The sequence below is a fragment of the Vulpes vulpes genome, chromosome 9, assembly GCF_048418805.1.
Source record: "Vulpes vulpes isolate BD-2025 chromosome 9, VulVul3, whole genome shotgun sequence".
Taxonomy (NCBI): domain Eukaryota; kingdom Metazoa; phylum Chordata; class Mammalia; order Carnivora; family Canidae; genus Vulpes; species Vulpes vulpes.
This window is the reverse complement of record NC_132788.1, coordinates 21,706,375-21,720,651: the sequence shown is the minus strand read 5'-3', so window position 1 is coordinate 21,720,651 and position 14,277 is coordinate 21,706,375. Positions and strand designations below refer to the sequence as shown.

The window sequence follows — 14,277 nt, the reverse complement described above, 5'->3', positions numbered from 1 at the left end:
GCCCCGCGCCCCGCGCCCCGCGCCCCGCCCCGCCGCGCCCCGCCTCCCCGCTGCCCGGCGCGCGCTCCCCCCTCCCTGCGCGCCACTCCCTGGGCCCCGGCCCAGACCCACTTCCTCGGGAGTTTGAAGACTGCCGCGGCCGGGCCTCTTTGTGCCGCCGCGGGTGCCCGATCCCCCCGCCCCGCGGCCGCGGCGCCCCGGGGAGCGCGCGGGGACCCTCCTCCCGAGCCGCCCTCGGCCCCCGGGGTCGCCTCGTGGCCGGGCTGCTCCGGGCTGCGGGGAGCGGGTCTCCGGGGTCCCCGTGCCTGCCAGCCGCCCGGTCCGGGAAGGCCCGCAAGGTTGGGCGCCCCAGCTCCGCCCCCCCCATGGGGGACTCCCCTCCCAGCCTCGGTGTTTTCTCCACGAGGGCGTTGGGCCCCGGGCGCGCGCACACACACCCGCAATTTGGTGATTTTGCTCGTGGAGGGACCTCTGGTGCAAACAGTACCACGGGAGGGAAAGTGACCTCAGTCAAGCAAGGAGCTGCGGCTGGCGTCAGAGGCCCTCCTCCAGGCTCCTCACATGTCAGTCTTCGTTAATGGAACATTTCCTGCCAACCTTCCATGTGCCAGCTTCTGCTTCTGCCCCAAACCCTGGGGGTGGGAGGAACCCTTCACACCAGCCCTTGCTCCAGGAGGTGGCATGTGGCGAGGAAAGCCAACACTCAAGCAAGTGATGGTGCTAGGTGTGATACATGCTACAACGGGATAGTGCAAGGAGAGAGGGGACCCCAGGGTGGGGGCAAGCCGGCCTGGCCCTTTCCCACATCTCCACACTCCCATGCCCACCTCTGTTTGGCCTTTATTGTAAAGTAGGGAGGGCCAAAGCCGAGGAACCATCTTCTGAGCCAGGAGCTGAGAAGGGGCCAAGACCCGCCACCCTGCGCAAATCCCCAGCCAGTTCTGCTGAGTGATGTGCGGCTCTCTCTGATCCGCTCCACCTGGCCTTGGCAGGTTTCCTTTGTAAAGCACATTCTCTCCATTCTCTCAAGACAGACTCACCATAACTTCTAGAGAGGGAGCCAGGGCCCACGGTGCCCATTTTACAGATGCGGAGGCTGAGGCTTGGAGAAGCCGTTGCCTGCCTGGCAGTAGTTCACAGTGTACTTCTTGAGTCTGGATTCCAAGGACACCTCAGCCTCCTGGGTTGGTGGCGTGGACCTGGAGAGCTGCTTGGTAAATACCGGGAGGATATTCACATCAAAGGCATCTTAGCTAGGTGACCTGGGTGTTGATTTATTTAATCTTATGAGCAGCCTTATGAGACAAGCACATTTATTGTCCTCATTTTTTAGTGGAGGAAAGGAGAGATTAATAAGGTGCTTCCTGTCGCAGAGTGAGTAAATGGAGATCTTAGAACTTGAACTCAGGCAGGCTTAAATCCGCATCTGTGTGCATAGCTACAGCGCACCACGCTGCCTCTCATGGAAGACACTCAAACACTTACTGACAGAAAGAACAAGCAAATGGCCTTTGGTTTTCTCCACGCTTGCTTTAGTTGGCTTGATCCAAGAAAGGGCCTGTCCCTGATGTGAGAGAGGGCCCCCATGCCTGCCCCTTCGGATTTGGTGGATGTATATACCCTGTGGTATTGCCATGATATGCAAATGCACCAACAAAGAAATGAAATAGGCCCGTGTCTGGCTGCAGATGAGCCCTGGGTGAGCAGATCCCAGCCCTGAAGAGGTTCAGAGGGTGAACTCCAGTTCGGATCCAGTTCTAAAAGGACTCTCAGGAGAGGGAACCCAGCACGTTGGAGTGGAAGTAAGGAGCTGGAGATGAGTCGGCAGGCAGGCAGGAGGGGTCAAAGCACCGTTCAGAGGGAAGGCAGAAAGAGGAGGATAAACGATGATCACAGATCACAGATCAGGAAGGGAGGAGAGACAGGGGTTTCCTAGAGATTTCACCAGCCCTTGGGTGGAAGCCTTCAGCTTCAATTTCAGGCATTTTCTACCAATAGCCAGTGGGATAAACCCAGGGTCAACTGAACCAATCTCCTCCCTCTCTCCCATCCTGTTCCCTCCCCTGCCCGTCCCACCCTAAGAGCCCAGATGATGGGGGCTATCAGGATGGGGCTAAGGCTGGGACTTGGTCACAGAACCACAGACAGCACAGACAGGGTGGGGTGGGGTTGGGAGAAATGCTTCATACTGTTTATAACTTGAGCTGGGCGGGGGGGGGGGGGGTACATTTTACTGACACATGAGCCACACTTCTGTTAAAAGCCAAAGGAAATTGCTATAAAGCAGAGATCACGTAGAGAGAAAAAACCAGAACCACTGGTGGTGGAGCCCTTTGTGTATTAATGAAGGCAGAAAGTCCCACCTCAGTTCTTGAGCAGTAGGTGATTTGCTCAGAGCAGAACCTCCCAGGGAGCTCCCCGGACTTGCTTATCTTTTCTACTTCAGGCACAGAATATCTCTCTTTCCTAAAGCCCAGTTTCTCCCTCTGTGCCTTAGATCCTTTCCTCTCCTATCCTGTTCTTCTCTGGCCACTTTTCCTTCTTAGGATGTAGCTTCAACTTGTATCCTCTTCAACCATTTTATAGACTTAACACTGTATTACCCTGGGTTCTTCAAAGAAGCAGAACTAATAGCCAGGAGGCTAGAGACCCAGGGAAGAGTTAATGTTGCAGTTCAAGTCCAAAGGTCATCCACTGACAGATGACCTTTCTCTGGGGAGGTTAGTGTTTTATTCTATTAAGGTCTTCAACTGATTAGATAAGACCCACCACAAGAGGGAGGCAATCTGCTTGACTTAAAATCTACTGATTTAAATATTAACCTCAACTGAAAAACATCTTCACAGAAGCATCTAAAAAAATGTTTGACCAAATGTCTGAGTACCGTGGCCTAGCCAAGTTGACACCCAAAATTAACATTCACAAATACATTAGCAGTTCCTTCTTGAATCTCTCTTCTCTCATGGTTTATCTGATCCTACATACTTCTGGTTCTTCTAAGCTTCTTGACTTCTCTTTCTCTAATAGCTACTCCTATTCAGTATATTTTCTAAATATAGGCATTCCCTATCCTGACATTAGTTAGTGTAAGTAATACTCGCTGCTGTGACAACGACCCCTGTATCCCACTATCTTAATACAGCAGAAGTTTATTTCTCACTCACATCACAATCCCGTGTAGGTTGGGCAGTTCTCTTGCAGATGGTGACCCAGGGACCCAGGGACCCAGGGTTTTACCACTACCTTCAACATGTGGCTTTAAGGTTGCTGCAAAATAGAAGATAGGATGGAAGACCGTGCATAGGAGGATTTTATGGGCTGGGCTGGTATAAAGCACTTCTACCCATATTTCATCGGCCAGAGCTTACCTAACAGTGAGAGGGCTTAAAAACAGAATGAGCTGTGTGCCCTGGATGGAGAAGAGAAGCAGAGATCAGCAAGCACTGGCACTCTCTGCACAGTCCACCCTCCTGGTCATCAAGTATCTGTTTGCTTCCTTGTCTTCACACATTAAGCACATTCACTCCTCCCAGGGGGGCAACTCCAACTCTCACCCTGTCATTGCATCAAGGTCACAGTCCAGGCTCTCCCTGTGATTCTTTTCTGTCAAATCTGAAGTAGCTCCAGTCTCAAGGAGGAGCATGGATCAGATAACCACAATAAAAACAGCCCATTTGGAAAAGGGAGGAAAGAGAGACATAGTAGCTACAGGTCTGTGGATATTTTGAGATCCCCTCAGATGCTGTAAAGGCCCCTAAGTCTGGGATGAGGAACGGTCTTTGCTTAATCATCATTCAATAATCTGGAGGACCTCTCTTGTTTATTATACCCTAGGCTATGCTCTCTCGAAGGTTCTTGCTTGGCCCACTACTTTCTGTGTATATCTCTGAAGTGCGGGCTGGGGGCTGAGCCTTCCTTGGGGTTTCTCACTTCTCCTAGCCCACTTCTTTCTGGAGCAGGGTCGTTTTACAGCTCCAATAGTTGAGATAAAAGGTGAAAGTCTGGGCATGTGGAGTTTTTGTTTGTTTGTTTGTTTTTGTTTTTTTTTTTTGGGGGGGGGTATGATGAAAATCCCTCAAAATTTTAACAAAGTCTTATCTATTTGCTTCTAGTCAATTCCATGGGCCAGTGACCACACCTAGAGTTTTTCCTCAACATAGTTTCCAAACTTGCTTTTATTTCTTTGTTACTGTCCCCTGTGCCTCTTTCTAGCTCTCAGTGGGGCAAGTAGTGACCTTGATACTATAAGACTTGACTGGGAAGGTCATATACTTCATCTGATCTTTTCACCAAAGCTGGGTCTTACTGGGCCTTTACTGCTGCTTAGCAGCTAGAAGCAGTTGGTATTTTCCTCCTTAACAGGTTTAAATTTTCTGAACTCTCTCTATTCCCTTTTATTTCTCTTTGGAAACTATCCACTTTTCCTGAGCTCATTCTTTCTTTTCTTTCTTTCTTTTTTTTTAAGATTTATTTATTTATTTATACATGAGAGACACAGAGAGAGAGGCAGAGACATAGGCAGAGGGAGAAGCAGGCTCCTGCAGGAACCCCAATGTGGGACTAGATCCCATGACCCTGGGATCACACATGCAGTGAGCTGAAGGCAGACACTCAACCACTGAGTCACCCAGGTACTCCTCATCTTTTTCTTATATTGTTCTGCCAAATACAACCAAAAGCAGAGAACATTCACTATCACTTTGATCCTTTCCAACAGATGACCCAGGGAATTAGTAGGGATGTGGTCTGCTATCCTAGATAAGTACAGTCTACCAAATGTGTCCTTCATGATAAAGATTTTCATATTTTCAACCTCTAATAACAGGTTCTTCACATCCTGCTTCTCAATTGCTGAGCTATGCCACATATTTATGTTCTTATTACAGTGGCATCCCATTTCAAGATAGTTTCTCTAGCAGTTAGAGTAGGTAGTGCTAGCTCTAATGAATGACTGTAAGATTTAATGACAGCACAGCAACAGTTTATTTCTCATTTATATCACAATCCATTGCAGGTCAAGTGACTCTTACAAATGTTGGCTGGAGGATCCAGGCTTCTTCCATCCTGCAATGCTGCCGTCTTTGGTAAGTAGCCTCCAAGGTTGATGACGAAGAATGGAAAGAGAGATTGGAAGATTGTGGATTGGAGAGTATCATGGCCTAGAAGAGACACAGTCACTATCAGCCATGTTCTACCGGCCAGAAGTCAGTCACATGACCTCAATCAAAGACAAGGGAATAGGGTAACCCCTTAGCTGAGTTACCGAGAGGAAAGGGGGAAACATAGATGCTGCTGAGACCTCCAGTGCATTAGCAAATCCTTCTCAGACCCAGACCTTGGCAGAGTTTCGCCCTGATTCCTTCAATAAGCTTTCTAATGCCATGGATTAAAACTTTGTGCAGTGTTACTGCCTTGTTAATGCTGCCTTGTTAATCACCCAAATAGTCATTCCTTGGAAGCAAAAGAATAAAATATTTTTGGGAGGCAGGTATGCTCACCACCATTCCACTAATGCTGCTCAGGAGTACATTTTTGAAAGGACCCAGAGGGCCAGTCCATGGCATTTCGTAGCAGTGTTCCAGCAATGTTGGCCATAACAGGAAAATATAAATCCCATTTTCCTGTGGATTCCATTTAAAATAAGAAATGGAATTTCCTTGGGGGAAAGAAATCCAAGGATATTCTCAGCTGAAGATGTTTGCCCAGAGAAGTGTTAAACTAGCCTCTGGCCCATTCTCCAAACAATGTGATATTTTCACAATTCTTAGTTTCCTATCTTTTATTGCTTTCCCTCCGAAATTCACCTAAGATTTCTCCCATGTCTATGGATTCTCCCCTCATTTCACATTTATCAGTACCTGAATTTTTGAGAATGTCTGTATATGGTGGTCAAGAGGTGCCCTGCAATACCACTCTTTACCAGTGGGCGATGCTATATAATATGAATTATTTAAGCCTGAGAAATTCTTAAAGGGGGCTTTGTGTTGTCAAATGAATCCTTTATCTTATGAACTCTGTAAGGGTGAAGTTCTAAGAAAAGCAGTTTTATTTTTAGTTTTTAAAAGATTTTATTTTTAAGTAATCTCTACACCTAATGCAGGCCTTGAACTTATGACCCTGAGAACAAGAGTCACATGTTCTACCCACTGAGCCAGCCAGGAACCTCTAAAGCAGTTTAATGACAAAGACACATCAGAGCTTGGACAAATCTTTCAGATTAATATAATAAGGTATTAGCAAAGATAAATACTTAGATTTTTCATCTGAATCAATTATAAATTCAGGAAGAACATGGCTGACTTCATTTGGGAATGGATATAGATGAAAAAAGAAGGAGCCTTGATGATGTGTAAAAAAGAGAAGCGTCGTTTAGCCAAACCAACCACTAAACAATGGCAAGGGATCCTTGTAGGAAATCCATAATTTGGATTATCGCAAAGAGGACTGGAAAAACCCCTGTATCCAGATAGAGAAGAATCATACATATTAAAATGGGAAGACCAGAGCTGGAGGGACATGAATGCTTTGGAGGAAGATCTTTTCCTAAGGATTTGGTACACAGCGATTTCTTTATAGCAGGCCTTCAGGAGACTGGGCTGTTAATGTGATAAGAAGGATCCTAATGGACAATCCTATCTATACTCCGGATGGAGGAGACCCAGTAGGCATGCTTATTTCTTTGCTTCTCATTCAAAGCTGGAAGAGCAAAATTCAGAACAACCTTGAGAGGTGTCTACAGTACACTTATAAGATGAAATTCAAGAGAAAAAAGATAAAATTCAAGAGAAATAAATCAAACCATATATTTAGATTCACCAACAGTTTCACTAATGAAGGACAAAGCCTTAGTAATTCAGAAAAAAAGATGTAGCTGATGCAGGGCTTTCATTCCTTCATCACACAAACACGTAGCCAGGAGCTGTGCTAGTGCTGGGCATATGTTCCCTAACCTTGTGGATATTACAGTTTTGATATGAATAAAAAATAGGGTAAGACTACTAAAAACAAAAACCACCTGGGGCCTTTGATCTCAATAGTTGAAGTTTTGATTCAGGTAATTTAATAAGTATTTGTTAAGTACCTACTGTATGCTGGGCCATGTCTTAGAGAATGGGAGCTCAGAGCTGAATGGAGGTGGGGAAACATTTGAACTCTAATCTGATAAATTTCAGTCTAATATGCTTAGTTAAAGGTTTCTCCAACTTTTCCACTGCCACAATGACAGGGGTAGCAAAAATATCTTTGAAATCTTTCCTCTTATTCTGGAAAATGATGTTAAAGTTGCAGGCCATATCACCACGAAACAGTATTTGTCTTAATATAGAAGTAATTTTTTCTGGATTGGGGGTAGGTGTGGTGGCAGCCTGGAGGGGAAGGAAGGTGAGGAATGTGGCAGAGGACTGTTACATTAGTACTTTTTGTACCATTTGGTATTTTCAGATTATACACATATCTCCCTTTGATAAAAAGAAAACTTTATTTAGAAACAAAAACAAAAGTTTAAATTACTTAAACGAGACATGTTATGCTGCCAAGTAGGAAGAAAGAATATAAAAATGTGAATTCTTCTCAAACCAATATGCACATTTAGTGCAATTATAATTACGATACCATTTTCTTTTCAAGCTAGACAAAATTAGAGTTCATACTGAAGAATTAATGTCCAAGGAGAGCCAAGAAAATTTGTAAAGGAAGAATGAGGGAGATTACTTTTTAAAAAAATTTTATTTATTTATTCATAGAGACAGACACACTCACACACAGAGAGAGAGAGAGAGAGAGAGAGAGAGAGACAGACAGAGACAGAGACAGAGACACAGGCAGAGGGAGAAGCAGGCTCCATGCAGGGAGCCTGACGTAGGACTCGATCCTGGGTCTCCAGGATCATGCCCTGGACTGAAGGCGGCGCTAAACCCCGGAGCCACCCAGGCTGTCCAGGAGATTACTTTTTTAGATATTAATTATTGTTTTAAAGCTATGTAATGAAAGCGATATGTTTCACAGGAATAAAAAAATAAATCAGAGGAATAAACTAGAAAGTCCTAAAAACAGATCCAAATTTACTTGGGATACTTCATACATGACAAACTGGTATTTCAACTCAGCATGAATACAGTAGTTTATTTGATAAATCATGTTGACATAATTGGCTGCACGTCTGGAAAAAAATGAAGTCCCATCCTCGCCTCACCTCCCTCCTACACACACACACACACACACACACACACACACACCCTCACCACATATACCATATATCACGCACACACACACACAAGCTTTGCAAAATGGCAGTATTGTAGCCAATGAGGTTTATCCAAGGTGCAATTATTGCAAATTGACACACACACACACCTACAAACACACACACACACACATTCCATTTGGATTCAATATCTAAATATAAAAGTTAACAGGAAACCAAAAGAGGGATGCCTGGGTGGCTCAGGGCATGATCCTAGAGTCCCGGAATCGAGTCCTAGGATCGAGTCCCTCGCAGGGCTCCCTGCATGGAGCCTGCTTCTCCCTCTGCCTGTGTCTCTGCCTCTCTCTCTCTCTCTCTCTCTCTGTGCCTCTCATGAATAAACAAATAAAATCTTTTTTTAAAAAAGGAAGCTAACAGAAAATTAGAAGAATATCTATATTTTAGTGAGACATTCTTAAGCAAGACAGGAGACTTAGAAACTATAAAGGGAAAAACCAAATTTCACTACATAAAAATTTTAGGAACCTCCATAATTAAAGATAACAGACACTTAATAATGTGGTAGAAACATTTGCACCGCACATAAAACCACTTTATTTATTTAAAGTGCTCCTATAAATTGATAGGAAGAAAGGATCAGAGTCCAATAAAATAAGCAAACAATGTGAATTGTCAAGTCACAGAGGAGGAAACTTCATTTAAAAATGATGAGTTGAGGGATCCCTGGGTGGCACAGCGGTTTGGCGCCTGCCTTTGGCCCAGGGCACGATCCTGGAGACCCGGGATCGAATCCCACGTCGGGCTCCCGGGGCATGGAGCCTGTTTCTCCCTCTGCCTGTCTCTGCCTCTCTCTCTCTGTGTGATTATCATAAATTAAAAAAAAAAAAAATGAGTTGAGAGGATCCCTGGGTGCCTTCAGCCCAGGGCGTGATCCTGGAGTCCCGGGATCAAGTCCCACATTGGGGTCCTTGCATGTGGAGCCTCCCTCTGCTTCTCTCTCTGTGTGTGTGTCTCTTGTGAATGAATAAATAAAATCTTTTAAAAATAAAATCTTTTTTAAAAATGATGAGTTGAGACGGCACCTGGCTGGCTCAGTTGGTGGCATGTGTCACTCCTGGTCTCGGGATTGTGGCTTCAAGCCCCATGTTGGGTATAGAGATTACATAAAAATAAAATCTTTAAAAAAAGTGATTAGTTGAAAACAATAAACAGGCAAAGGGATTAAGGTGGCAAAATGTCATTTTCACAAACCGGGTTGGCAAAAATTCAAAAGGCCAGCAGCATTCAGTCTGATGATGACATGGGAATGGATAATCTCAGAGAGTGGGAGTTACCACTACCTTTTTGGGGAACCATCAGGCAGTCTATGTTAATGTGAAGGCTACAATTCCCCTTTATCCTACATCTTCTCTTTTATCCAGTAATTCTCAATTTGTGAGTCTACCTTATGCCAGGAAAGGCACCAACATATGAAGATACATGTGGAAAAAAAAAAAAGATACATGTGGAAGACTGTTTATGGTGGCATGGTTTATAATTACAGAAAAAAAAATTGGAATAGGGGAATGAATGGCTGAATAAAATATGTATCTATGGAAAAGTATTGTTTATATCTCTCTATGTATGACCTGATGGGATAGCCATCATATCCATAATATTGTGGAAAAGAGTGAGCCATATGTATAATATGATCTTATATTTATTTTTAAAAAGAAAAAAAAGATGAAATCCCTTATTAGTTTGTATATGTAATATATATACAAACTAATATATATATTATATATATAATATATACAGATGTACATTCTAAATATAAATTTGTGGATAAATGGAAGCCCATTACTTTCCAAGCATGAGATTCAGGAAGAAATCGGATAAAGACAGAAAGAGTGAAATAAGTCAATCGGAGAAGGACAAACAGTGTATGTTCTCATTCATTTGGGGAATATGAATAATAGTGAAAGGGAATATAAAGGAAGGGAAAAGAAATGTTGGGAAATATCAGGAAGGGAGACAGAACATAAAGACTCCTAACTCGGGGAAACGAACTACGGGTGGTGGAAGGGGAGGAGGGCGGGTGTTGGAGGGGAATGGGTGACGGGCACTGAGGTGGACACTTGACGGGATGAGCACTGGGTGTTTTTCTGTATGTTGGTAAATTGAACACCAATAAAAATTAATTAAACTGAAAAAAAAAAGGCAAAAAACAAAAAAAAAATAAAAGTTAATAGTCTCATTGTAAAAAAAAAAAAGACAGAAAGAGAGGAAGAAATGAAGGAAGGAAGGGAAGGAAAGAAAGGAAGGAAAATTGGTTACTCACTAAATATCAGCTTCTCTCCCTAAATTAGAGTGAAACTGCAGCCTGCTGCTCCTGTATCTTTGAGTGCTCTCAGCACCCCACAGCCTGACGCTGGGGTCAGTGTCAACTGATTTGAGAAGCACAGTGTGTTATAACATGTTATAAAAGTAAGCAGAGAGTGCCTTGTGGGCATGGGGAGCTTTGTATTAAAGCTGTCCAAAGCTGGGTCTTGTGTATGTTCCTAAAGCCACACCAGAGGAGCCGTGACAGAATGAAGCACCCTCGAGGTGGGGAGGAGCAGAGTGAGCTATCTGGCAACCTCAGTCTAGAGGAAGGGAGTAAAGGACCTGTATAAGGAAACAGGTCTGGGACGCCTGGGGGGGCTCAGTCCATTAAGCATCTGACTCTTGATTTTGGTTCAAGTCATGATCTCAGGGTTGTGAGATCAAGCCCCTAGTTGGGCTCCATACTCAGCAGGGAATCTGCTTGAGATTCTCTCTCTTTACCTCTGCCTCTCCCCCAACTTGTGCTCTCTCTAAATAAATAAATGAATGAATAAATGAATAAAATCTTTAAAAAAAGAAAGAGGGATATCTAAGTTGAGATAGAATCATTGTTTTCAAATGGTTGAAAGGCTGTCCTGCAAAAGAGGGATAACTTAACACATGGCACCTGAGAAATAAGACAGAGGATCGAGAAGTGATAAAGGGGCAGATTTCAGTTCCATGTAAGCAAAATCTGCTACGTTTCTGTGACCCCTAGTTTTGTCCTTTAGAAGATAGTGTGACCACACACACATACTCTTCACAGTGACATAGGGATGCAGTGAGGTTGGACGGGCACAGAGTCACCAGTCACTCATAGATTGGAAAACAGCTGTCCTCAGCTTTGGCCGTGCCTTGAAACTACCTGGGAAATCTGGGAAGTCCTGATGTTATCTCTGGCTGCACCCCAGCCTGCTCCAATCAGAACCTCAGGTGGTGGGACTCAGGCACCGGGCAGTTTTACAGCTCTCCAGGTGATTCCATTGTATGGTTCCACTGAAAAGCACTGATCTAAAGGAATAATTGAATTGGAAAAAGTAGGTCTGACCGGAGACAGATGTAGGGGCCAATTAAAAGAAAATGCTCATTGGGGGCACCTGGGTGGCTCAGTCCCCGTTGAGGGGCTGGCTCTTGATTTCGGCTCAGGGCATGATCTCAGAATCCTGGGATCAGCCCCATGTCAGGCTCCGGGCTCAGCAGGGAGTCTGCTCCAGCATTTTCTTTCTCTTTCTCTCTCTCTCCCTCTTCCTCTGCTCCTCCCTCTCTCTCCCTCTCTCTCTCTTTCTGAAATAAATAATTTTTTTTAAATGCCCATTAATCGAAAGGAGAAAAAATGAGTGGGAAATATCAGAAAGGGAGACAGAACATAAAGACTCCTAACTCTGGGAAACGAACTAGGGGTGGTGGAAGAGGAGGTGGGCGGGGGGTGGGGGTGACTGGGTGACGGGCACTGAGGTGGGCACTTGATGGGCTGAGCGTTGGGTGTTGTTCTATATGTTGGCAAATTGAACACCAATAAAAAATAAATTTATAAAAAAATAAATAAAATGCCCATTAATCAATGAATTGGAGCTAAATGTTAGAGTTGACCAACTCTGGAGTAAAATCTAGATGATGTAGTCACTCAATAGAAAGTATAGCAGTGAAGATAAATTTAAGTAATATTAGTCTACTTAGAGGTCCATGCTGAGCAACTCGGAGGAGGCTAGCTTTGTATCTTTTCCCAAAAGGGTATTCCCCAGACAGAAGGATAGGGAAACGCAAGGATTGGGTGAAAATTTCTGTTGTTAGGGAGGCCCTGGAAAAGCATTCAGGACACCCCAATGTTCATAGCAGCTATGTCCACAGGAGCGAAACTGTGGAAGGAGCCACGATGTCTGACAGATGAGTGGATAAAGAAGATGTGGTATAGGGACCCCTGGGTGGCTCAGTGGTTGAGCATCTACCTTTGGCTCAAGGTGTGATCCCAGAAGTCCTGGGATCGAGTCCCACATTGGGCTCCCTGCATGGAGCCTGCTTCTCCCCCTGCCTGCGTCTCTGCCTCTTTCTCTTTTTCTCTCTCTCTGTCTCTCGTGAATAAATAAATAAAATATTAAAAAAAAGAAGATATGGTATATATATACAGTGGAATATTACTCAGCCACCAGAAAGGATGAATACCTATCATTTACTTCGATGTGGATGGAACTGGAAGGTATTATGCTAAGTAAAATAAGTCAGTCGGAGAAAGACAATCATCATATGGTTTCACTCATATGTGGAATATAAGAAATAGTGAAAGGGACCATAAGGGAAAGGAGGGAAACTGAGTGGGGAAAAATTAGAAAGGGAGACAAACTATGAGAGACTCCTAACTCTGGGATAAATGGGTGACGAGCACTAAGGAGGGCATGTGATGAGATGACCCCTGGGTGTTATACTACCTGTTGGCAAATTTAATTTAAATAAAAAAATATATTTAAAAAAAAGCAAGCTGGGCGCTGAGTTTACTGTATATAATTTTATTATGCATGATTTTTTCCATAGGTCTGTAATTGATGGAATATACCCATTTGACAATTAGGGCCTGGAGAGGCATTATTAATAACAGGTCACAAGGTACCTACTGCTCTTGTCTATTTCTGGCTTGTTCCAGCTATGTCGGCCGTGGTTAAGCTGTCATGCTGGTGGCACTGAGCTGGACAGTGTGGCAGTGATGAGAATGCATAACAAAGATACTGCCTCGCAGGGGTGAGAGATGGTGGGGCAAAGCATAGAGTGATAAATCAGATAAATCGATAAATATAAAGCTCTTTAGTTTTCCCTTCTCCCCTCCCTGATTGTCTCATGCTCCAGGAAAAAAAAAGCAAGCCACAAATCCTACACTGATTGCACAAGTCCAAGATGGGAGCAAAAAATGATTAAATGGCAGCATCTGCCAAAAAGATGATGACTTCTATATGAATCAGCCAAGTGACTCAGCAGCTGAACGAAAGCTCGTCTAGAGTGTTGGAGCTAGGGAAAAAGTGGTCAGCCTTCCCTGATATTGGCAGGTCCGCAGCTGGGCTCAGAGCGTCAAGAAGGGCAAGGTCCAGGAGGCCAAAGGACTGGGGAGGAATCAGCAAACATGGACAGGACAGGCAGCCACGAGCCAGGAGATCACTGGGAGAAGCAACTAGCTGCCTTCAACTATCTGAAGGACTACAAGTGGGGAGATGGGTTGGTTTTCCTGTACGGTTCCAAAGGACAGAACTGAGCTTGGGGCTGGCCCCTGTGGGGCCAGACTCTGCCTTAGCAGAAGAACCTAATGCTATGGACAGCTTTTCTCAACAACTGTTGCCATACAGGTAGTAAGCTCCCAGTCATTGGTGGCATTCAAACAGAGAGGCAGGATGATAGCCTGGGGGAACGTTGCTGGTGGTGGTGGAGAGTCAACACTGAAGTATGTTGTGAGAGCTTTCAAAATTTGCACTCTTTCCCTTAAAGTTTAATCTTCTGGACCTTGTTTGCTTAGTAACAGGAGCGATCAAAGTTATCATTCCCCGGGGGACCACAGTCCTGGCTGTGAATCATGTTATTTTCTTCCAAATCGCTTCTTCCTCTCCTCCCTTCCCCTACTTCAGCTGACTAAGGCAGATCTCCTTGCCTGTCCTCCAAAGTCTGATTTTTACAAATATAATTATCGCAGATTTATGCCTCCTGTGCCGGATGCCGGGGGAGCCACAGAACAGAAAAGTTACAAGGAGTGTGCT

General features: G+C 44.5%; 1 pseudogene; it reads left to right on the top strand.

The window, feature by feature from the left end:
* Window positions 1–8,274: 8,274 nt before the first annotated feature.
* LOC140594085 (U4 spliceosomal RNA) lies at window positions 8,275–8,341 on the top strand (annotated as a pseudogene).
* The last annotated feature ends 5,936 nt before the right edge of the window (window positions 8,342–14,277 follow it).